The sequence below is a fragment of the Schistocerca americana genome, chromosome 5 (genome assembly GCF_021461395.2).
Source record: "Schistocerca americana isolate TAMUIC-IGC-003095 chromosome 5, iqSchAmer2.1, whole genome shotgun sequence".
Taxonomy (NCBI): domain Eukaryota; kingdom Metazoa; phylum Arthropoda; class Insecta; order Orthoptera; family Acrididae; genus Schistocerca; species Schistocerca americana.
The window spans coordinates 714,321,264-714,346,921 of NC_060123.1; positions in this window are offsets into that span (position 1 = coordinate 714,321,264).

Genomic DNA, 25,658 nt, shown 5'->3' on the forward strand with positions numbered 1-25,658 from the left:
TCACTTTGGTTTTGTTGGGGATGATGGGATTCCACTGACTGGTACTTTGTAGCTGGACATTCGTGTGAGACGTAGGTCTCGTTAGCTGTAACAAAGTAATTCAGAAAGTCCTCGCCATCTTGTTATACCGAGTAAAAAAGTAACTTTAGCCTCCATTCGTTGTATATTTGCGCTCGTTTATCGATTGTCGAGGGATCTACCAGCTACACACGTTTCTACAGAGCAAACAGCGACAAACCATTTGATACGCAAATCATTGCGAAATCTTAGAAAGCAAGAAGCTCACTCCATCAATCGTGAAACGTAAGTCCTCTTAAACTTTATCCTCTATGGTAGATATGAGTTCGTGAATTTCGCCACAGATTTTAAGCTGGTACAAATGAAGAGTAAACGAGCATTTCCGCTTTCTGTTGGTATAAAACTAGGGCCAACGATTACGAAGGCCTGTGACACAATGGCGTGGTTGAGGGTGTAGGGTAGGGGGAAGGCTTGCACGCCTCGTGAGATCAAAACGTCCCGCACTTTGGGAGTGGTTCTCGTGCAATTTCCGTCTCTCATCAGCAGCTGCCTGACACCCGCGGCTGCACGCAGCCCTCGTCCCAGGCGTTGCGACGCCGCCCCCGCCCCGCGTATTTCCCCCTACTGACACCCCGTCTCCACCTCGTCCCTTGTACTGCAAGTCACACGAATGTGGCACACATTCGCCTGGCTAGATATTTCGGCATCAATATTTGGTTCCATTTTATTACAACCATAAGTACGTTATTTACTCTAAACCATTCCCGTGTCCACTTGTTTACTATCTTGCAGGTAATACACTAAATCCATCTTGGGAGTGTCTGTAGAACAACCCTCAGTTATTAAATTAATTTTGTGATTCAAATCTACGTTTCAGTGTCAAAGTCAAAAACGGTAGCATACACCGATTGTAATGTTTCGGTTTCTGAACCTCTAGGATTTTAGTACTGGATTCTGCTGAGTTTACTAGAACTAGTCAGGAACACTTTAGCAATATACATTGTCTTTCTTTTTTCCATATATAGAAACAAATCACCCCATGTCATTGTCAAATTACTATTTCTTCCTAATGCGTTGATTGCATTTTATTTGCACTCATAATTCAATTGTAGGCATACTTAAGATCTACTTTAACAGGTTTCTCCATTATTCGTTACATTTACTTCATATTGTCACAAGTAAAGCAAAAGTCTGTGAGATCTTTCACTAGTAATTTCTAGTCTCTTTTTGAGTTTAAGGCCTGAAACCTACTCTTGGGACTCATAAGAATAATTTTCGCCATCCCATCTTGATACAATATATAGAAAGCGGTAACACAGATGTATGCAGGATGAACTGTAACTAGCAAACTCTCAGAGGTTGTTTGGATTACATTTTGAGCATTTTGGTTCAAAGGACATACGTGGCATGGCGGTTCGCTACAGAGTTATTGCATACCATTAGTAGTGGGTCACTGCTGGTGAGGTCGTGTGTAAACATCGGCCGACGCATCACTTTCGCCGACGTCACAGTCAGCACTGTCATTATCTTTATGGCCATTCTGGTAATCCAGCCACGCTCAGGGAGATGTGCCTGTTACATTTCGCCAACATCAGCATCAGCACTTCCTTATCTCCAAAGTCACACCAGGAACTTCATCCCACCATGTGCACCACAATCACACTAGGAATCCAGGCGCCGTGCGCCGCAGCCAGACTGGGAAACCACACACCACGCAGCAGTGCCCATGCTCTTCTGTAGCCCTGGAACTCGTTCATCATCACATCTGGCCATGTGCACCACAGTCATGATATCATCATCAGCACTTTCTCATGATCAATGCTACAGCTACTAAAAATATTGAAAATTTGTATTACTGACTTCCAGCTATCTGTCACTCACTATGGAATACTGGAAACAGTACATAGCGTATTTCTGTACATATAATTAAAAACCAACATTTGCTTTTTAAATATAAGTAACGAGTTTGGAATTCGTCTTTGTTGAATATGACTTTTACTATTCCACAATCGTCGAAAACGTGAAATGTTTTACTTTCCATTTGCTTGCTGTGCCAACCGATGGCTCCACTGTTAAACAACTACAAAAGTTTGATCTCTTTAGCACAAGTTGTTCTGACTGTATCTAACAGATGCTATCACTGTTGAAATCTGAGAAAGTGTGGTATCCGTAGCACTAGTCGTCTTCTCCGTCAGTACTGGGTAAAAGCGCTCAAAATTTCATCTATGAAGCACGATCGTTCAAGATACATCAAAGCACAAAACTGTTTCCACATCTGTAACGTCAGAATATTCTAAAATTTGTGTTGAAAATTTCGGCAACACCAAAGAAAAGTGCGATACTGAAATCGATAATCTAGGGTTTAGTTGAAATTAATGTCAAAAGAAGACGCTGTAAGACTCAAGTCAATTAGTATACCACATCTTGATATCACAAGATTCCAAAATACGTCAGAAAAGGTATTATTTACGTTGCACCACTATGCGAAAAAAGTGAGATGATTATGTGGATTATGACAGTGTGTTTATGTCAAAATTCTTTTCCACACATATCTAATCTTGGTTGTGAACTCTAAAAAAGTATGCATCAGGGGGAAGGGGCAGGTGAAGAAAATGTATCACTGCAAAAACATAATCGACGACACATAGTGCGAGAATAATTGGTCACATGTTTGAGGTAAAGTACAAAAGGAACATTGTAAGTCATAAATTAATTACATTATCACACTTATGAAGTCGCAATAGTCTAAAAACGCACAGAAAATGTAATGTTCCCGTTGCAACAGTATCTAAATACACAAAGTGTATTTAGTCTGATTATGTGCGGACTGCCATCATCTAACGTTTCTTTCGTGCATCAGCAGACTAGGAGTGGGAAGCGAATACAATTCACAAAACAGGAAAATACAATCAACTACCAGTATCACAAATCAGGTGGTGCTCCATTTAAGAAAACTATCTCTCGCAGAAATAAAAGCTGTAATCAACTACACCATCAACTAATTAAAGCACAATACACACACACACACACACACACACACACGCACACACACACACACACACACACACACACACACACACACACACACTGTTGTCCTATTAGATAGAATGGTATATAAATACGCATTCACGAGGGAGACACTCAAAGATGGTAACAGAGAGATATGTGATATTTCCGAAGATAATGTCAGAGTAGATACGTCAGAAAATAACAGAAATTACTTACAATTCATTGTGAGGCGTGCCAACTTTGAAATCACTATGAAAATCCAAAAATTAACCATTTCGGCATATAAATTGTTTGATTACTTACTAAATGCCTTCTGAACTAGTATATGGAAGACCTGTATGAAAATTCAAGCAGAAATAAAGTTACATAATATGTGAGATTTCGCACTCCTAGGAAATGAGGCATCAAATATGCTTAACGCCTAACACCTAATACAAGACATTCTTTGTAAGCACACCACTGTATGACTACATTTCCTGTTATGAATGCTAAACAAACGCATAACATGTAGTAAAATGATGTTATTCTCTATAACGTACATATATGTAGATTTAAAAGCGAAAGTAGTTCTGCTCTAAAATTTAGGGGGTCACAACCAGGAAGGATGTCAGAGGTTCTACCAACCCTCAAAGTTGCTATAGTTAAAATGTAGGCTTAATATCAACTCCACAAGCTCACTGTTCATGTTCGGACCTCCAATAAGTAAAGCATAAATGAAATGGCTGAAAACATTACCAGGCATGGCACGTCAAAATTTCGGTGTGTGTGAGTGTGACAGCATGACAGCTCCGGTTTGCAAAGACGATAGCGTCGTCGTAATACACAGAAGACAGAGACACAATAATGAGATCACAGAAGCGATAGCGGTGGGGAATTACCAATCATTGTCGAAGTGGTTAAATTATATTCCGTAAGAGACTGGCTGAAAGGGAAGGTACAAGCCATCGTGTATGTGTCTAATCAGCCTTACACAGGACTCAAACAGACCATCCTTTCTGTTACTGTATCTTGTGCTCACCACCCAGAAAGTACCACCTTCTTCAGCCAAGGAAGACGTAAACATTTCCCGTAGTTGCATGTCTGGACACTTTATAAAATCTTTAAGGTGTTTAACAACGATATCCCCCACTCCTGGGCCTATGATTTGACACATAAACATTACTATTTACTGGAGGTCATGCACGTTAAACAGTCAAGTCCAACCGTCTTGGTAGTTGCCAATAACATTCCTCACTGATTGGCTCGTGATTTGACACATAATTATGTTTTACTCTACCATGGAGGTCATGCACGTCAAACAGAGTCAGTCCCAAATGTCTTATCGTACAATATAACCCAAGATGACGTTTTACTTATATATGCGATATATGAGCCTCAAGTGAGCGTTACCCTTGCGGACTTTAAAAAAAAAAAAAAAAAAAAAAAAAAAATAAAAAAAAAAAAAATGTGTCCCTCACCTACGTACCCTCAGATTCAGAGTTGAAATATTAAATGTTTTGACTGGTTCCGTTGTCTACGGGATGGGATATGTACACTACTGCCCATTAAATTGCTACACCACGAGGATGACGTGCTACAGACGCGAAATTTAACCGACAGGAAGAAGATGCTGTAATATGCAAATGATTAGCTTTTCAGAGCATTCACACAAGGCTGGCGCCGGTGGCGACACCTACAACGTGCTGACATGAGGAACGTTTCCACCCGATTTCTCATACGCCAACAGCAGTTGACCGGCGTTTCCTGGTGAAACGTTGTTGTGATGCCTCGTGTAAGGAGTAGAAATGCGTACCATCACTTTTCCGACTTTGGTAAAGGTCGGAATATAGCCTATCGCGGGGTCGGAATATAGCCTTTCGCGATTGCGGTTTATCCTATCGCGACATTGCTGCTCGCGTTGGTCGAGATCCGATGACTGTTAGTAGAATATGGAATCGGTGGGTTCAGGAGGGTAATACGGAACGCCGTGCTGGACCCCAACGGCCTCGTATCACTAGCAGTCAAGATGACAGGCATCTTATCCGCATGGCTGTTACGGATCGTGCAGCCACGTCTCGATCCCTGAGTCAACAGATGGGGACGTTTGCAAGACAACAACCATCTGCACGAACAGTTCGACGACGTTTGCAGTAGCATTGACTATCAGCTCGGAGACCATGGCTGCGGTTACCCTCGACACTGCATCACAGACAGGAGCACCTGCGATTGTCTACTCAACGACGAACCTGGGTGCACGAATGGCAAAACGTCATTTTTTCGGATGAATCCAGGTTCTGTTTACAGCTTCATCATGGTCGCATCAGTGTTTGGCGACATCGCGGTGAACACACATTGGAAGCGTGTATTTGTCATCGCCATACTGGCATATCACCCGGCGTGATGGTATGGGGTGCCATTGGTTACACGTCTCGGTCACCTCTTGTTCGCATTGACGGCACTTTGAACAGTGGACGTTACGTTTCAGATGTGTTACGACCTGTGGCTCTACCCTTCATTCGATCCCTGCGAAACCCTACATTTCAGCAGCGTAATACACCACCACATCTTCCAGGTCCAGTACGGGCCTTTCTGGTACAGAAAATGTTCGACTGCTGCCCTAGGCAGCACATTCTCCAGATCTCTCACCAATTGAAAACGTCTGGTCAATGGTGGCCGAGCAACTGGCTCGTCACAATACGCCAGTCACTACTCTTGATGAACTGTGGTATTGAGTTGAAGCTGCATGGGCAGCTGTACCTGTACATGCCATCCAAGCTCTGTTTGACTGAATGCCCAGGCGTATGAAGGCCGTTATTACGGCCAGAGGTGGTTGTTCTGGGTACTGATTTCCCAGGATCTATGCACACAAATTGCATGAAAAGGTAATCACATGTCAGTTCTAGTATAAAATATTTGCCCAATGAATACCCGTTTATCATCTGCATTTCTTCTTGGTGTAGCAATTTTAAAGGCCAGCAGTGTAGTTGCAGCATTTATAAGCCAAATCCTGCTGAGTCTACAGTACACAATATTGATATAACCATGAATTAAATAGTCGAAGGCTCCAATCACTTGGCAACTGCGAATTTGGATTGTAGCATAGAAATTTATAAATGAAAGATTGCAATTAAATAAAATGTGCAGGTACTTTTTTTTAACGACTTTAAATGGTGAGTACGATAGCAGAAGTACCTGAAAGAATGCCGTTTATTACTGCAAAACACGCATTGGTGTCGATGGTCCAGCAGTTAAACCAAATATAAGTTGAATAACAGGGGAGCAATAGATTTCTACTTCACGTAATTATTTATGAACAACAATATAACTTGAGATATTCACTTCTAAACGTCCTCACTGCAGAAGCCACGGAAATCTCACAAGTACGCAAGCTGGCACTACGAAATACTTCTGTCTCCTGCGACCATGCGCAAACTGTTCCACTCTCCAAGTCTTTCCGTCCCGTCTCTCCATTTTTCGGTTGTCGCCTCCTGTAGTAACGGGCGCTGTGATTGGTTATAGCGCTCCCACCATGTCTACAAGCCAAAGCACACTCACAAACACGTTGAAACACATACGAAATACTGGATTTACATTTAAATAACTTTAAATTAAACAAATATTCTTATGGCTGGATTATAAACACACTCTAACTCGCATTATTAAATACATAAACAAATCAAATAAACATATATCAAAGGAATAGAAACAAAAGCTGGCCAGTATCCTAATGTCTCTGTGCTTTCTAAAACACTGTAAATATTTGACCTATTTCTTCATGAATGACATATATAGGATGTAAACAAAGACATAGATGAATAAATATATTTATAAGCATGCTACTAACCTTTTTTCGTGTAACTGCGGAGTACTTATGGCCTGACGCGATCAATAGTAATTGGCCGCTTTGAGCTCCAATAACTCACGTTCAATTCAAGTTACATGCCTGTAATTCATATCAATTTTGGTTTACACTAATACAAATCTCCTTCATCGTCACAAAGCGTAGTCCTCATGGAATGTCCAGCTACCCTCTTGCTCCGGCTGACGATCAGCACCACCCACTTGCTGGCGGGCCCCGGCTAGCCGAGTGGCCGCGCGGCCACATGTTTCCAGGGCTCCCCACCTCGCCCGTTGCCTCACACCCTCCACCTAGGATGCTTCATACAACTGCCGAGATAAGTTGGTTACGTTGATGTAGATTAATATTGGAGTTTCCTGATGCAGAACAATCTGTGAATCCAACAGGTTGTGTGTATAAACTGACGTTGTTCCTCAAGATGACGGCAACGTAATGGAATAACTTATAGGCAAATCCAGTTAGTTTTATGTGAAAAAGTGCCAAATCGTAATGGATAGACTGTGCCGCTGGCGACATTGCGAGGAACGTTGGTAACTATAGTAAAAACTCAGCACTTCCACGTGGCATTTTGAGTATATTAATTTATTAAAGCCGTGCCCATACTGTATATATGTAATGATTTACTTACACACCGGCAGACAAACAGCAGAAACGTTATTAAACACAACACATCGGGTACTCTGTATGTTATTCGTTAATTAACACAACATGGAAGCAATTGGCCCGTAATTGAGTGGAGCGCTTTGTAATTACCGTTTGATGGTGTTTAATACACTTACTGAGTGTGGCATGAGATCAAAACACATGATCCATCCTGTTCCTAGCTATAAGGTTCCATTGTACCCTATGCTGTGTTATTCTATCCCAATATGTACGAACTGCAAGTGAATTTCTGTCAGAAACAACGTAACAAACATTTTCAGAGTTTAAATTGATGGATAACATGTTGCAGTAACAATTTGGAAGCATTCCAAAGCACACTGCTCTCCTACTCCAGTGGAGAAAATCTCTGCATACTGAGAAATGCCAGTCCCTGTGCAGTGTACTGCACTTTGTATACTGGACTAATAAGCCCCGTAACACGATTAATGAGTTATGAACACAAAAAGAAAGAAAATCTTTAATGAAGACTCTTGAAAGGAAGAAAAGAAAACTGGAGTATGTAGAGTAGACAATAGTCAAGTCGACGCATTGTCCGTGAATACTACAAAGCAAGAGCACACGGCCGCTCAGTGCCACTCCGTGATCGTCAAGTGAGACAACAGTGCCGTCTTGTAGTAGGCCAGCTGTGTGATCAGCGTATTATGCAGAACATTGTGTAGAAGTTATAATCAGAGAGTAACATAATTTGTCTGTATCAAGTGATTAAGTCAATGTTCTGAGACAAAGCTGTTGACATTCCTAAGGAAATGTCATTATAAGACACAATGCAAAGCAAATCTCCAAAACTAGCAACGGTTTATTGATAGATAATCCTAACAACATTATTTTTGGAGGTCAGCTTATAATGGTAATAAGCAAGACAAGCCTTTGGTGTAAGATATTAAAAGTGTGTTACCTTATTGCAGCTAGTTCTGGAGCTTTCATTTTATTGTGTCTTAAACTGATGAGCCAAAACAGTGTGACCACCAGCTTAGTACCTTGTTTGTCCCCCTTTGGAACCAAATACATCACAGTTTCGCCACATAAGTGATCCGGTAGTTTTTTGGCAGATTCGTGGCGGTATGAGGCACTACGTTCACACATCACGTAATTCGCGTAAAAGACGAGCCGTGATTTGCATACGCGGTGATGGAGCCCGATAGCGATTCATGTGGTTTCCGTAGGATTTACATAAGGAGAATCTTGTCGCCAAGACATCGACGTGAATTCACTATAATGCTCCTCAAATCACTGTAGCACGGTTCTGGCTCCGAGACACGAATAATTGTACTGCTGAAAGACGACGTGGCCGTCGGGGAAGACATCAAGCCTGAAGGGATGTAGGTGGTTCTCAGCTGTCAGCGTGTCTTCGATGACAGCCACTGGTCTCACGCGAGTCCAGAAGAACGCCTGCCACAGCATGCTACTGCTCCCACCAGCCGGTCTCCTTGGCGCGCTGCACGTTTCGAGCCGCCGTTTATCTCGATGGCGGCGTTTGTTGAGACGATCGTCGACGTAGTGTAGCAAAATTGTGATCCACCTGAAGGTAGAACCCCGATGTTCCCATACGCACTGAAATCGTAAGTCACGATGTCGTTGGGTCAACTTGTGAACACGTAGGGGTTAGTCTGTTGCGAAGTTCCATTTTCAACAAGGTACGGTTAACGGTGCGCTCCGAAACACTTGCGCGTTAGAGGACCAGCGTTGTACTCTTTCGGCAGAGATACCGCAGATCACCATCTGTCCTACTTCACAGAGCAGACAAGCCTGCAAACCGAATGCTCTGTGAAGAGGCGTGGATGACCAATCATTTAGCGCCTAGTGGTAGTTTAACTGTCCTTCTACCTTTTCCCGTAGGTGTTCATGACAGTAGCACGTCAGCAATAGACCAGCCTCTCCATTTTCGAGGTATTCGTCCACAGGATCTGCGTAATAATAATGTACTGTTTCTCAGAGTTGGTTATCTCGATGGATTTCCCGCTTTGGAACCCATATCTTCGCTAGGGTGATCCCCCGTCCGTGCCTGCTCCGCCTACATACTTTTGCTACCGTGCCACGTGCCTACAACGTCACCAGGCGGCATCCAACGTCGCGGTTGACAGCGGTCATAATCTTTTGGCTTATCAGTGTGTAAGGAATGTACAAAGTTAAGTAACTCCTCTTATCTGTGTTCTAATAAACTGAACTAATATTTTATTTGGTATAGTATGCACCCGACCCCCTACTGAAGAAAACCATTGAACGAACCGCAATATCGACTTGAGTATTTTCGTTCGGCACATCAGATGGCGCTGAGGCTCATCGTGAAACAGAATTGCCTCATCCACTTGCAAAAGGCAGATGGTTGATGTGTGCACTTTCACCAGCCTTAGGCTCTTGTTGTGTGCCTTGTCTTTCATTCTGCGCTTTCAGTGTATTACATGAAGCGTTTAACCATGTCTGAGCCACCACAGAATATGTCTCTAAGTGAAGTTGTTCAGTGTTAGGCATGGCACATTGATTGCCGACTGCTCAGTGTCCAAAACATGATGCCACTCCTCTCACAACACCAGCTGCCGCACGTGAACTTTGACCGGACAGTAATACACACTAGTAATGGTCACAATATCGGGTGCAGTTTCAGGTCCACTTCACCATATATATCATTTCAGGTACAACATGCAAATCATTTTGTTCTTGTATTGATGGTTGGAGCTGACTTCTGCTATCCGTGTTTAAAACTACCCTGATCCGCGTCGTGAAACTGTAAGTTACGACGAACTGATTCGGCTGCTGACTGAACATTATGATAGTCAGGTACATGTCACAGCTGCAAGGTATAAATTTTGTCTTATACAAGGAGAAACTCCACAAACTTTCAGTGGACTGCCGAACCCAGAGGATAACAACACGTTGAAAATTTTCTTGTGCACTCAGGTGAAGTGATGGCGATGTAATCACACAGAATGTGTCACAGGCATGTATTCGCACTGCTATTCTCAAACTGATAAATCCTGATCTGAGAACAATTTCATCTACTGTGAAATCTCAGACTACTGTGGGCACAACAAAAGTCTACTCCGAAGCTCTGCTGTTCAAAGTGCTAATGATACTTAGTCTAAAGTTAACGCTATTATAAAAGTGATTAAAAATTGGGCTTAGATAAGCCATAAAATCAAAGACAAAAACTTTCAGTGCCATGATAGGCTGTGTACTACATAACACTGTGCTTTTCGGATCGTGACTGAAATGTTTGTTCCTGGAGTGATGCAAAATATTCCCGGTATGTTAAGCAAGGTAGTGTTGAAGCACTTTGCTTATAAAGCAACTCAGGTGCGAGCAAAGGCCGACACTGTACCAGTGAGGCCATTAAAGCAAGTGCAAGCAAAGGGTTGTATTTCTGCATCATGGAACTCCGCCTACAGGAGAACAAATTATTTGTTCAATTAAGGGTCTCTCAAAAGACAGTAAAATTGTACTTAGAGACTAACGCAACTGTTCCCGTTATTAATAAAGATACATATTAAGGAATCTATAGCCCACAGATACAGCTGTAGTGTGTGCATACAACGGACGTGAAATTCCAGTACCGGGCGTGTTCAGTTTTTTGGCAGCTTTTCATGGAGATACTAAACGTCTGTTGTTTCATGTACTTGGTACTGAAACAGTGAAAACATAATTTGGATTAGATTTCTTTGATTTGTTCAAAATGTGCTACAAGTCATTGTTTCAGTGCCCCTCAGTAACGTTTCTGACTTGTCTAATAAGTACAAGGAACTGCTTCATCCGGGGTTAAGAAGGGCTACCGATTTTGAAGCGCACATTACTACTAATGACAATGTGCAAATGCGACTGTTTACCTCCACGCTTGTCCCCACGCGATACGTAAGCATGTTACTCAGAACTTGCAAAGATAAGAACACAGAGGGGCTATGAAACCCATTTCTGCAAGCCAAAGGGCATCGCCCTTGGTGGTTCTGATAACACCATCAAGATATTTACGTCTGTGCGCTGACTTTAAAGCAACAGTAAACCTACAAACCGTCATGGATTCTTTTTCTCTTCCTTAACTGGAGGAATTAATAGATATACTGGGACAAAAAAGATTCTTTTGAAGGTAAATTACGTGAGACACATTACAGTGCGGTGTGAGAAGTCCAAGCAATGTTTTGTGATAAACACTCACCCATTTTTTTCACGTCTGGGAGTGTTTCAGCTCTTACTATTTAGCAACGGTTCCTGCAACCTTTAACAGCAAAAGTCCCTTCTTGTACGAAGTATTTGTATGATACTATTGTTGCGGGCCATACTCCTGTTGAACATGTCGCCAATTTAGACTTCTTGTTTCAGGTTGTTTCTATGGCTATCTCAAAGTGCAATAAGAGAAAGTGCTTCTTCTTCCAACAAGAACTTGACTGATTAGGACATGAGTTAAATCCACAGGGTATTCATCCTGCTACTCATCACGTACCTGCAATAAAAGATCTGCCTGCATTCCATAACATTAAGGATCATAGGGAAGCTTACCTATTATATCGAATTCATTAAAAAGGATGTGCAAACTGCAGCTCCGCTGAACTCAGAGTGCAGGAAAAATGTTCCTTTCGTGTCGTCCCGTGAATATCAGGACACATTACAGCAATTATGGGCACATTTTTTGTCTTGGTTCCTTCACTCACTTTGATCCACCTGAGTCTGCGTTGTTACCTATCGGTGTACGTTCTTATGGGGTTGGAGCTGTGCTCTCCCACAGAATTGGCTAACCTGACAGGCCCACTGCATTTGTCTCGAAAACTCTCAACGAAAAGCAGTGCAGTTATAGTCCATTTGGAAAAGAGGCAGTTGCCCTTGTCTATGGTCTTACCAGGTTTCACCAACATTTGTACAGTTGGAAGCTTTTTCTAATACACGTAATTAGCGTTTGGTGACTGTGTAGTTCTTCCAAGTCTGTTCCACCTCATCCAGCGCTAAAATTGCATTGTTGGGCTCTGTTATTGTCTAATGATAAATATTAATTTTTGTACAGGTCCATTGCATAACATTCGAATGCTGAAACAGTTACTCGTTGGTGCTGACTCAGATGTGATTTTCAGATGTGTGTGAAATCTTATGGGACTTAACTGCTACGGCCATCAGCCCCTAAGCTTACACACTACTTAACCTAAATTATTAAGGACAAACACACACACCCATGCCCAAGGGAGGACTCGAACCTCCGCCGGGACCAGCCGTACAGTCCATGACTGCAGTGCCTAGACCGCTCGGCTAATCTCGCGCGGCACTGTCTCAGAGGCTGATTCATATGATAAATAGTGTTATCAAATTCCTCAGTCCGTCCACCGAGAAGTTTTGTCATTGTTGATCGACGGTCATGGCGACATAGTCACAAAAAGCAACTCGCCTGGCAACGTTGCGCTTGGTAGAACATAGAGGTCTAAATTCAGCAAATGATCTCTCACTGCACTGTCTTTGGGGAGCCTCAGTCTGCTCCACCACTACATTTCTTTCGGTGATCCCGACCATATGGACTATGGACTGTGGCAATGCAGGCACATTGATTTTATGGGTCAGATATGTAACACGCAATCGTATCGTTGCTGGTGGTAGATGTGTACAGTAAATTTCTGTTTGTAGTCCCCATGACATCCATCACTTCTGTTGATACACCATTGGCTTTATTTTTTGTCTCAAAGTTCTTTCCAAGGTCTTTGTCTCAGACATTGGACCACAGTTCAGGTCAGCAGACTTTCAACAGTTCTGTGCTGACAATAGCATACTCCCTGTCTAATGGAGAAAGTGAACATTAGAAAGTCACATGGAGATTCTCTACCCTTCGCACACTCGGGAGCAGGCCTTAAAGACATTTCTTTCTTCCTCTCACTATGTGCCACATGACGTGCAGTCAATTACAACAATATTTTGGATGATAAAACACACAAGAAGATTTCATTAATGACGCAATTAATGATCATAAGCCTGAGCCATTACTAAAGTATGCTGATGCTGTTCATTGGAATGAGCAACCCCGAAACAAAGTACCAACTGAGATTGCCAGTGTAATATAAATATTAGATTATTACTCAATAAAAGTGGAAATGCACTTACTTTTTCCATAAGTATATTTTTGATAACATTCATAACAGTTTCAAATACATCTTAAAGCTAAAGGTGCTAAATCCATCTGAACCAGTAATATCAAACTTAAATTTGTCGAATAATTGTAACTGTATCCATTGTATTAACTTCTATTATAATATAAATATTTATCTTGTCTTCTTTAATAACACAGCCAGCAAAAATTATATTATAATCACTATCAAACAGTTTTAACTTTCAGTAAAGAATTCCATTTATGTATATAAAATTTTTTATAGAACTATCTTTCCTTTATTCACCCAGACATTGTGTGAGTTATCAAAACCAAACTATTTAACATGCATTGGTCAGCCAGAACATTATGATCACTGATGTACTATCGATATAAAATCATGGAGGCGTTGGCAGTGTCACCTGGAGAGGAATGACTGGTAGTCAGATACACGCACAGCACAAGTAGTTTCAACAAGCGTTTGGAGTGTGTGTAGATGGGGAATGCCTGCGATCTGTCTGAGTTCGACCAAATCCTGATTGTCATGCAGCAGATGCTTGGTACAAGCATTTCGGAAACTGCATGATTTGTCGGGTGTTCAAGGAGTACTGTGGTGTGTGTCTTCAACACATGGAAAAACAAAGCTGAAACCACGTCCAGAAGGCGTGGGATTGGGGGGGGGGGGGCACCTCTCATTAAATATGTCGTGGGGCAGACTAGCAAAACAAGACAGGCGGTGAACTGTGGTGGAACTAATGTCAGACTCAACACTGGCCAGAGTACAAGTGTGTCTCAACACACAGTGCACCAAGCACTCCTGACGATTGGCCTCCACAGCCAACAACCCATGCATGTGCCAATGTTAACACCGCAACATCGGCACCTATGACTAAAATGGGCACATGACCATCTGCACTGGACATTGGCGCAGTGACACGGTATTGCATGGTTTAATGAACCCTAATATCTTCATCATACTTATGAGAAGACGCCAATCCGTCTTCTTCCAGGAGAACAGCTCCCTGACAACCGCAGTATGGGATGGAAACAAGTTGGTGGTGGCTCCATTACATTTACATGGGCATCCATGGGTCCAGTGAAGCTCGTGCAAGGCACCATGATGGCCAAGAAGTATCTTGCACTGGTGGCAGAATATGTACATCCCTCATGACGATCATGTTTTACAGCGTCAGTGGAATTTTTCAACAACATAATGCACCATGCCACAAGGCCAGGAGTGGGATGGAGTGATTTGAGGCACAGTGACAAGTTCCAATTGAAGTGCTGGCCCCACAGCTCGCCAGATCTGAACTCGATCGAACACATCTGCAATTGAATGGGGCACACTGCACAAAGGCTTTCTATCCTTTGCTCTCCATTTTTAGTAGTTATTCTTTAAGGATGACACGTTTCTGCAAATATTTTGCATTTCATGATCGAGTTATGGTTATCCATTAATGATTAAAAATTTAAGAAAGATAATCTTTTTCACCAATTGTAGTTAACTTTACATCTACAGTACAATATTCACTCTATCTTTTAATCCTGAAAGACAAATATTTGATTTATGTACCACTACTGATACAGTCTCATTATTTTTCGTTTCATAGAGCTTATCAGGTAAATTTAATGTGATATCAATATCATCAACTATCAAGTCCCCATTTATATTGTTACCAGTGACAATAATTTTCTTCAGTGTAAAATCATACTCAGAATTACACATATTTTTATTCATCTCCAGCCATAAAGGCAAAATTCAGTTATTTGTTTGTCATGTACCCTATTTTGTATTGCATTGCACAAACTTAAAGAAAATTAAAGAGCCTCATCCATGCTTTTCATCCTGCCACCAACATGTGTTGTAGTGGTATGGTTATCTTTAAGAACTGATTACTTTTTCAACAGAATGTCCTGTAGTGAGAACTGTGTTAGAATACTTGCATTTTCAGATTTGGTAACAGGACTATGCATAAGGATGAGTGCAAAACATGATTATTTGATTCTTTTTTCTAAGTAATGTTCGGTTACTGTGTCAGAACCATTTATAGGATCTTTTAAATCTAACAGCTTTCTACATTTAAATCAAAATATCCCATAGCTACTTTAAAGATGCTATGTAACTGTTTAGAAACTTGTTTAAACAAATTTTCTATTTTTTGATCAATTTCTGTTTGCACATCTTCACTTTCATTTTTATGTTTCCTAATTGTCCAGTGCTTTGCTCTGCACTGATATAACCTGCATGGTGTGCCTTATTTCCAAAAAAATTACGTTTATTAGGTTTAAAATATCATAGGATTCAGCAGCAAGACTGTGTCCATGAACATCTGACAATAGATTTAGCACAAATATTCGCATATGGACACATATTACTTCATTACAATTTTGTACTCTCTCAACAATGAAGTATCGTTGTTTTTTTTCAAATAGTTAACTAAATGCTTTGGTACGTTGCCATCAAATGAATCAGACACCATGGTGGTTGAAGACAGATGCAGTCTGAAAACTGCTACAGCACTCTCTGCCTTAGAGCTGTGCCATTTGTTATAATTGCACATCCACTGATTGCGATTATGCTCAGATATATCTAAATTTACTATTCCACATGCTACAGCTTTTTGTTCTGTAGGGAACTCATAAATTATGAATGTTCCTTGAAAATACTTAATTACTATATTAAGTATTATTCAAATGTTCAAATGGCTGTGAAATCTTATGGGACTTTACTGCTAAGGTCATCAGTCCCTAAGCTTACACACTACTTAACCTAAATTATCCTAAGGACTAACACACACACACACCAATACCCGAGGGAAGACTCGAACCTCCGCCAGGACCAGCTGCACACTAAGTATTATTAATAATACTTAATTATTATAGATTTTCTATAACAAAATTAGATATAGGTTTATTATATTCTCATCATTTTTCAAATTTTTTTACTTTTTTCACTCCAGCTACTGTTGAAGCAGGCTTCTGACTGCATTCAGTTCCTCTCTTCTCTGTTGCAAGGTCATATCTTTTGTTGTTCTCACATTTTTCATCACCTTTCGTTTTGTCTATGACTGCATTTGCCACAGCACTGTTCCACCAGCCAGTGAACCAAACATAGACACATTTGATAATGCTGTAAAAAGCAATGGAAGAAATTCTCCACCCCTTTTTGTTAGTCTGGACAACATTTCTTTTATTATTAGATATTCAATAATTAGTACACAGAGTGTATACCTGAATAGGGTATTAGAATGCAGAGGCTATACTTCATGATTTGATTACGTTGTGACCAGTTTTCCTGATATTATCTCTTTCTCTTTTTAAGCATCAGATAAAAATTATCAATACTATGTAACTGTTTATTAGTGAGTTTTCCACTGATGATTTGTCTCCTTTTTTGTGTAATGATTTGACAATAGCATTTTTAAGCCTATCTGGAAAAGTACCACTGTGGGAGGATTCATTACATAACTAACTCAGTATCTCACAAAGTTCCAAGAAGCAACATTTGATTATGGTCATGCTGATTTCATCATACCCACTGGAACATTTGTTTTTAAGAGAGCTAATAATATTAGAAACCTGTTTCGCTGAGGTAGGACATAGCTGAATTATGTCAAACTTCTGCGGAAATGCATTTTTTACATATTTTAAGCTGTCTTCTGAGGAACTATGCAGCAGTTTTCAATGTGACCTATGAGCGTATAAGAGAAAGAGTTATATTTTTCATTTATCCCAGGTGAATTGTACATAACTTTCCAGTCTGTATTCCTCAAACAGTTTTTTATACCTTCAATTCCTGTTTCATTTATTATTCATATAGTTTCCCACTTCTTGTTATTAGTTGAATCGGACCCCACTATATTAAATGTAAGCAACTGGGCATCATGATCTGAAAGGCCACTAAATATTGTATTTATTCTTTCATCTGCTAGTGTGGTAGTATCTATGAAAATGTTATCAATAGCAGTGCTGCTAGTACCCATACCCAGGTTGGAACTGTACTAAGTGAATGAGATTATAAGAAGTGGTAAGAGACTCTAGTATGGATCTTGAGTGACTATCCTCCAGAAAATTTAAATTAAAATCTCCACTTAATATGAGTTCATTATTTTTAGAAGTTAAGAAATTTAATACTGTATCAAGCTGTTTACTGAATAGTTGGAAATTACCAGTTGGAGCTCTGTTTATTGTGACCATAATTATTTTTCTTTTGTGTGTTTCTAATTGTGTGGCACATGTTTCAAAATGCTGATCACTACGGTATTTAAGAATGTCAAAGTTTTTATAATTGTAACCCTTATTTGACAGTTCTCAGACAAGTGGATGCTCTCTCATTTGTTCTGTTCAATGTCATCTTAGAGAAATTAATAAAAGAATGTAGGCAACAAGAGTGGGCTGAGGTAGAGATGGACAGTAACTTCAGTTGTCTTGCATATGCAGATGACATAGAATTACTAAGTGAATCAAAGCACGAGTTGAAAGAAAGGTATCAGTAAAACGACAATTATGCACAGAAGGTAAGGCTCAAAGCGAATCAAGACAAAACAGATTTCATGCAATTAGGAAGAAGACATGAGCAGGAAGAATATCTTGAGATAGATGGCAAGAGGTTCATGAGAGTACACCAGTTTAAAATCTTGCGATATTGGTTTACCATGGACAACAACATAAAAATGAATATCAAAGAAAGAATAGCAGTGGAAATGAAATGCATGCATTCCCTCAGAGAGACGCTCAGCTCTAAATCGATCTCACTGAAAACTAATATGAAAATCTACAACACAGTGATATGCCCCACAGTAATGTATGGTTCAGAAATATGGAGCATGACTAAGTGAGAAAGGGAAAAACTATTAATATTTGAAAGATGAGTAATGAGGAAGATATAGGGACCAGTTTTAGATAACAGAGAATGGAGGAGGAGGAGGAGAAACGAGGGAATCTATCTTTTGATGCAACAACCAGCTATCCTACAGATGATAAAGAGCAAAAGAATACAATGGGTGGGCCGTGTAGCCCGTATGCCAGATGGAAGATAGGCAGAGATGGCACTAGCAGGGAAGCCAAACACCTAACGCCACATTGGACGACTGAGGCAGCACTGGATGGACGACCTGACGAAGGACCTAGCAGCCCTGGGAATTGAAGACACCTGGAGGAACTGGGCACAAAACAGGAAGGAATGAAGGCAGTTTGTTGAAGCAGTGCATGGTCTGCAGGGCCTGTGATCAGTGAATATCTATCTACCATTTGATATACCACTAGTAATTTGTTTTTTACATAAGATATTCTTTAATCCATCTGTAACTCTATAGTCCATTCACTAGCTATTGACTTGTCTCCACTGGTAATTTACCAACAAATGTAAGTGCGCCAACAGGTCTCAATCCAAAATATTAAACTTCACCATGTTGGTATATATTAGCATTTTTTTACTTGTGTTTATTTTTTAATATTTCATCTTCATCTTTTAACTTTTCTTTGTGCTTAAGCACTTCTTCATATTTATTTCTGATTCACTTAATGAAAAATCTATATTATCACTATCATATTGCTTAATTTGTGGTGTGCCCCCAAATTCCTCTAAATGGGGACTGGCATGATGATGTGCATAAGGAGTCATTTGTTCTTCATCTTCTCTGTTTTCTTCAGGCTTCCAGACCATCATGACCTACATATCCAATTCCTTATTTCACTTGTTTGATTCCATCAATAACAAACTGATAATTTTTTCATATTTTTCAAACACCATTCTGAATTGCTTCATCCATGTAATTCCTTCTTTCTCTGTCTATTTTGTGCGGCTTTTTTTAACAACTTCTGCACTGTATGCTTTCTGTGTACAAAGCTCTTTCAGATGGTAATATTTTGACAACATTTATATAAAGCAAAATGTAAATAATATAGAAAACATTCTTGTGGTAGATGTTTCTCAGACAGTTTATTTTACCCCTGAATTTGCCTTCATTATGTTTCCTAGTCATGTTTACCATAAAAAATCCAAACTGGTAAACATTCCAATATTTACTGCATATTTCCTTAAAATCATCACTATCAACCCGTGGTAAATATGACTTAAATTTGTGTTATCTTGTCTAAATATATTTAAATATTAAGATTATCTCTCATTAATTGTTTTGGAATCTTCAAATATGTATTATCTGAGACAAAAGATTCTGTTCCTTTATGTCTTCATATAATGAATGTTCTCTGACTACATCTCGATTTTGAAGAACGAAATCTCCAAATAAAACAAAGAAATTATCTTGACATTTATCCAGTGGCATAATTTCGTCATTATTTTTAGTTAAAAGTGTCTTTCCATGCTCATTTTTTATACATTTTTTAAATTCTTGATACTTTGGCGATCTAGCTTTAAGTGTAGAAACACAGATGATTGATTTTATTCCACTTCAGCCTTACTGGAGCTAAAATACAAATTTCAGTCATTAATGTTATGTTTCCACAACCACTTGGTCATACTATTGCACACTGAACAGAATTTGGTAAAGGTTTACTGTCATTATTTCTGGAGTTCTTCTCTGGAATTCTTATTTTTGGTTCCCAATCAATTTTCATTTCATTAATAACATTTTTATTAATAGTAAATGACTCATTTATTTCAGTTCAGTGGTAAGTCATGTGTTCTGAAAAAAAGACTGACTCTACCAATATGATACATTTATAGTAACATTGTATCAGTTGTTTTTTGTACAGTGGTGATGACTCCAAATATTGCACCAAAAAATAATAAACTGCATTGTAAGCTTAGAAAGATTTATTCATATAAAAGACTAATTTTCATATTAAGGTAGCTGAAATTTTAAACAGAAATACTATTGAGAGGGAAGTTAAATTATATGTGGATGTAAAAGATAGTACTGGATGCCTGCTTAGATTTAGTAATCAAACTGTTGCAGATAATAAAAAAAACTGTTGCTATTCATATTTCTAGAATTATTTAGTTTGAAATAATTAACATTAATTTTCGTCTTGGTGATGCAATTTGTGCATAAAATGATTATTATCAGCGAGAGACAAATATTATGGCTTCTCTGACACCTAATGCAGATTTGGTGCTCCAGTAATTTATGAACCACATTATCTTGTATATATTCCAATTTTTAATAGAATTAAAGTTGATAATTTAACTGATGAGAATGATGAACTGATTATCTTCAGTGGTGCTAATGTAGCAGTTATTTTGAAAATGTCTTAATAAATTTTAAACTTTATAAATGAACAAGATTGAGAGCTTTCACTTTTACTCACTTCCATTGAATGAGAAGACCTTAATTTTCCCAGGAAGGACACACTGTTTAACATAAATATTCGAGACGGTTGTGTTCATCCTAGTCATCCTCCACTGCACATGAGCTTCAGTATTATTGGAACTGATGGTAGAGATTGTCCAACATATGATGGGATATCCAACAGAATACTGTAACTCTGTCTCAATGTGTTTGGGGTTCTCACCATAAAGGAAGGACACAATACTTTGTCTAGAATGGAACATCCTTTTCTTCGTTTATCCATCCTTATGTGATTGACTTCGTCTTTAGCCAACGAGTTAACCATGGAAGACTATAACTTCAGTAATGGGAAGATGAAAAGCAATAAAAATGAAGTATGTTTGCCACTAGACTTCCTTGTTAGATGTTTTAGGGACTTTAAAGATATATTGTGGAGAGTAGATACAATTCTGATTTTTACTCAGAGTTCTAATGAAAACAATACCTTTCTTTGATGGGCCAACTATAATCAGGCTGGAGTTGAAGAAGTGGCCATACTTCCTAAGGAATGCAAACTGTTGTGGAATCAATGGAAATCCGCATTCTGGTGGTCAGAAATGAATGGGAATATTTACTCAAGCTAGAACAAGATAGAGTAAGAAATTTAAGGATTTCTTTGAATCAAAAACAATATAAACTGCAAAATTGAACATAATGAGAAATTTTTAGTTAGATACCAACAATTACTATAATTTTGCAGAATTTGATGCATCTTATTTTATCTTTGTTGTTTTCCAAAGAAATCGAAGAAATCGGCAGAGGATTGAGTCTTCCATGTTCGATCACACAAGACTACAAAATACCTATAAAGGAATGGAAGAAATGAAGTTTTTCCCCATGAAGTATGGAATCTAGATCCGGCAAACAACTGTCTGAAGGCATGTGAAGCTTTCTGAGACATTAAGGGAGACACACAATCGAATGGCGATGTTAATGTAAATTATCCTGTCTGTTTCTGTGTAGCTAACACAATCAAAAATTGGTTCAAATGGCTCTGAGTACTATGGGACTCAACTGCTGAGGTCATTAGTCCCCTAGAACTTAGAACTAGTTAAACCTAACTAACCTAAGGACATCACAAACATCCATGCCCGAGGCAGGATTCGAACCTGCGACCGTAGCGGTCTTGCGGTTCCAGACTGCAGCGCCTTTAACCGCACGGCCACTTCGGCCGGCCAGCTAACACAATCATTCTTCTACACAAGTTTATGGCAACCTCCACATACTACAGCCACAGTAACCCAACCATTACCATGCCCACCAGAATCTGCATTAGTAAGTGTAAAATTCAATGCACATCAATTATGAAGCTGTGTGGCACATTCAACATTGAAATTCCGAATGAAACAGTTGCCTACATGTTATGTATGGTAAGAAAAAATTTTCATAAGATGTTCAGCATTGAATTTTTAATGATATTTTTTTAGCTTGTTCATAGATGTATTCTGGAGCTCAGAATTCCAGCTAACCCATACATAATACATGAATATAAATGAGACTGTAGTATTCTTCTTCTATCAGAAAGTACTCAGAGAGGCCACCTATTGCTGCATACATTGGCTGATTTGCATGCACAGATAGTGTATACCCACCAAGCGGACTTTTCTACCAGAGAAACAATGTATGATAGATTGTACAAAGTGATGACTTACAGCCAAAACACATAATGCAAATGAATGAACAGACTGTGTAATTTTGATTGCAGATTAATAGAATTATATTCTGTCATTCATAGTGTCTTATGAAATATGATGACAATAATCTTATAAGCAGCAAAAGAGCCTTGTCCTATAGAAAGTGGAGCGGCATGATAGGCAGCAAAACATCTGTGATAGTTTCTTTCCTGAGTAAGTGATGGCAGTTCACTATATGTTGTTTGTGTCAATGGTGAGTGCAGTGTCCAGTAAGGCGACTTATCAACATCACAGGAGTAGCCAGAATCAGCACAAAGGATATCCTGTCGACCACTTACTGGAAATTATTGAGAGCCCAACTGCAACATAAGATGGTGTTCACTGAGCCAATGTGGGAGTATGCCACTTCATCCACATACATGTTCAGTCTCGCCAATTGGCAATGTGGTTGGTTAGGCCACTTACTGAAAATCTGGGAGTACCCTACTCGAACACACATGGTGTGCAATGAGGCTTGTTACCAACAATGTGAGAGTACCAAAGTCAAGCAAAGACAGTGTCCAGTGAGACTTCTTACTGACAATGTGTGAATACACAAATCCATCACAAACTTCCTACCACAAGAAATTCCAATGAAATATGAACTGGTATTGGCATTCCAGGTATTTAAAAAGAGAATTATGCAGTAACGTCGTGGCAAACACATTTTGTGTGTACTCCACATTTAGAAATGTTCGAATAAGTGACTTTTAAGCAAAAGATAAATTTGTATACAGCACGCTTTGTTTGTTCATATATCGTAGACCAATGCATGAGTTGGCCTAGTTGCAGGTGGATATCTGTTAGTAGGCAGTAGAAGGAAGGAGATTGTGAAACTTGAAAAGAAACGTTGGCTATTGTTATAAATAGGGGAGAAAATGATAGAGATGTCAGTGCTAACCTGTAATTTGGTTTTAACAGGCAATAACTAAAGCTGATAGGAATGTAAGAAAGTGATTACATTGAAACTAAGCCTGTTTATTCACAGTTTCATAATGACATAAAGACATTATTATTTCAGTATTCACTTAATCAGAGGCCCATGCATTTGTTTGTCCAGTAGCAGGTGGATATCTGATAGAAGGCAGTAGAACGAAGAAACTGAAACCTGAAGAAGATGGCAGAAGACGCTGTAGATCAGATGAGGCAAATGGATGTATTCTTTAAAAGTTTTCATAAGGAGAACATAAAACTGTAAAACAGGGATAATGGAGTGTGGTAGAATGACATCAAGATACTTAAACTTGTCCACCACAAAAGGCAGAGGCAACTACAGAAGCAGTCTCTCACTGCTAACATACTTTACGAAAAGGCTGCAGAAGAAGATGGGTCGCTATACAATAGAAAAGATAGAAGGCGAGAAACAGAAAGTATGGAGTGGAGTAATTACAAGGCAGTTCAGAAGAAAATAGATCGAAAAATTATTTGTAAATCATTTTATGTAAAACATGCAGTTTGCAATAGAGTTGAAGATGTTAACGAAGTACTAATCGAGGGAAATGAGAATGAAGTCTAATAATTTTTCCTGCCTTGTTTTTTTTTACAAATGCCTGACATAAAAACGGCAGCAGATAATCACTTGGTGAAGTGTATGCCCTTTTGCAGCGAGTACATGGAAATGTTATAAAGAAAGAGAATTGCCTTTAAGAGAGGTCACAGTTGTTGATAAAACTACATGAATAAGAGATAGGGCTCATCAAATATTGGTATTCATTGGGTATGTCTTAACTATGTTTAGTGGAGATATGGCAGTAGGAGACTGGCTGGTGACTCTTTTTGGAAAGCATGGGGCAAACACTACTTTTAGCCATGGAGGTGGGACTTACCAGTTATAAATCCCACTATTTGGGATAGATTTTTCTATACATACAAAGACACTAGCACAAGTATTAGGGGCGAATCACTGTTGAAAGGATGAGCAGGAATTTAGAACGCCATCTACCTCTACTGCCATCAGAACAAATATCTGCAATGCATGCAGCCACCTGTCCCCTGTCTTTCTCAACAGTCGTTTCAGGTGTTGTTCTCCTCCACAGCATAGTGGTCAGCACAGCTGATGGCGATGCAAAAGACCTACATTCGATTTCCATTCAGTTGGCACCAATGGGTGCAGGGTCTGTGTACAGAGTTGATTCCAGAAATTGCTTTCATTCCAGGACAGATTTTAAAAATTGACGCACAGAGAGTAGTTGTTAAGGAGGAACTTCTCTAAATATATTACATTCTAAGTTAATGCAATAGGTTTGATTGAGTGAGTTAAGTCAGTATTTACGTACTTGCTTCGAAGGCCTTAGGTGAAATGACACTTATTTTAGGACCAGGTCACAAAGAGTGTACAACTTTAGTGGCGTTAGAGCTCTGGTCTTCATTTTGTGTTGAAACATTTCATTGTGTAGTAACTGAACTAAAACTACCAATATGTGACTCGGTCCCTCCACAGCACGGGCTCCATACCAATGTGTGTGGAACAAATGTGTCAGCAGAGGACCGACAACTTTATTTTAAGCAGTGTACGACCGCCAGGGGCAGTGGTACGTGAGATATGCAGTGAGGGCAACAAGACAGCCAAACAGAGGTGTGGTTTTTTTTAACCGCGCTTTTTTCCGGGCGATGGCCTCTCTTCTGTCGCATCCACCTGTCGGACAGAGCAGAGGAGATAGTCGCTGCCACGCTAGCACAGTGTGAGAGAGGGTGCTGGGAGGGGTGGCAGACCGAGGGGGGAGGGGGAGGGGCAGAGCAGAGGCGCTCCATTGTCGGCAGCCAGCATTGTGTGCCCTCAGGGTGACGCCGCCAGCTGCCCCAGCCGGAATGCGCCCGCCATGCCGCCTTTGTGTGCTCAACAATCAGATTTCTCTGCTGGAACCAGACACCTGGCGACGGCTGCGTCACACCAGTCCTTCAGAAAGTGTTATCTCTTTCGATTTCAATTGACAGACAGTAATCATCAGATAAGTCGTCTTGAGTAATTGTTGACAGTGAAGATGTCGCTTTGACTCCACAGGATTTACAGAAACATTCCTCCCCATTCTTTATTGCACATAATGTAGTTTGCGTGCACTAAGGTCTATCCGTTAATCTTACAGGGCGCAGCAGTTTTAATGATTACGAAAGTTCTTTGT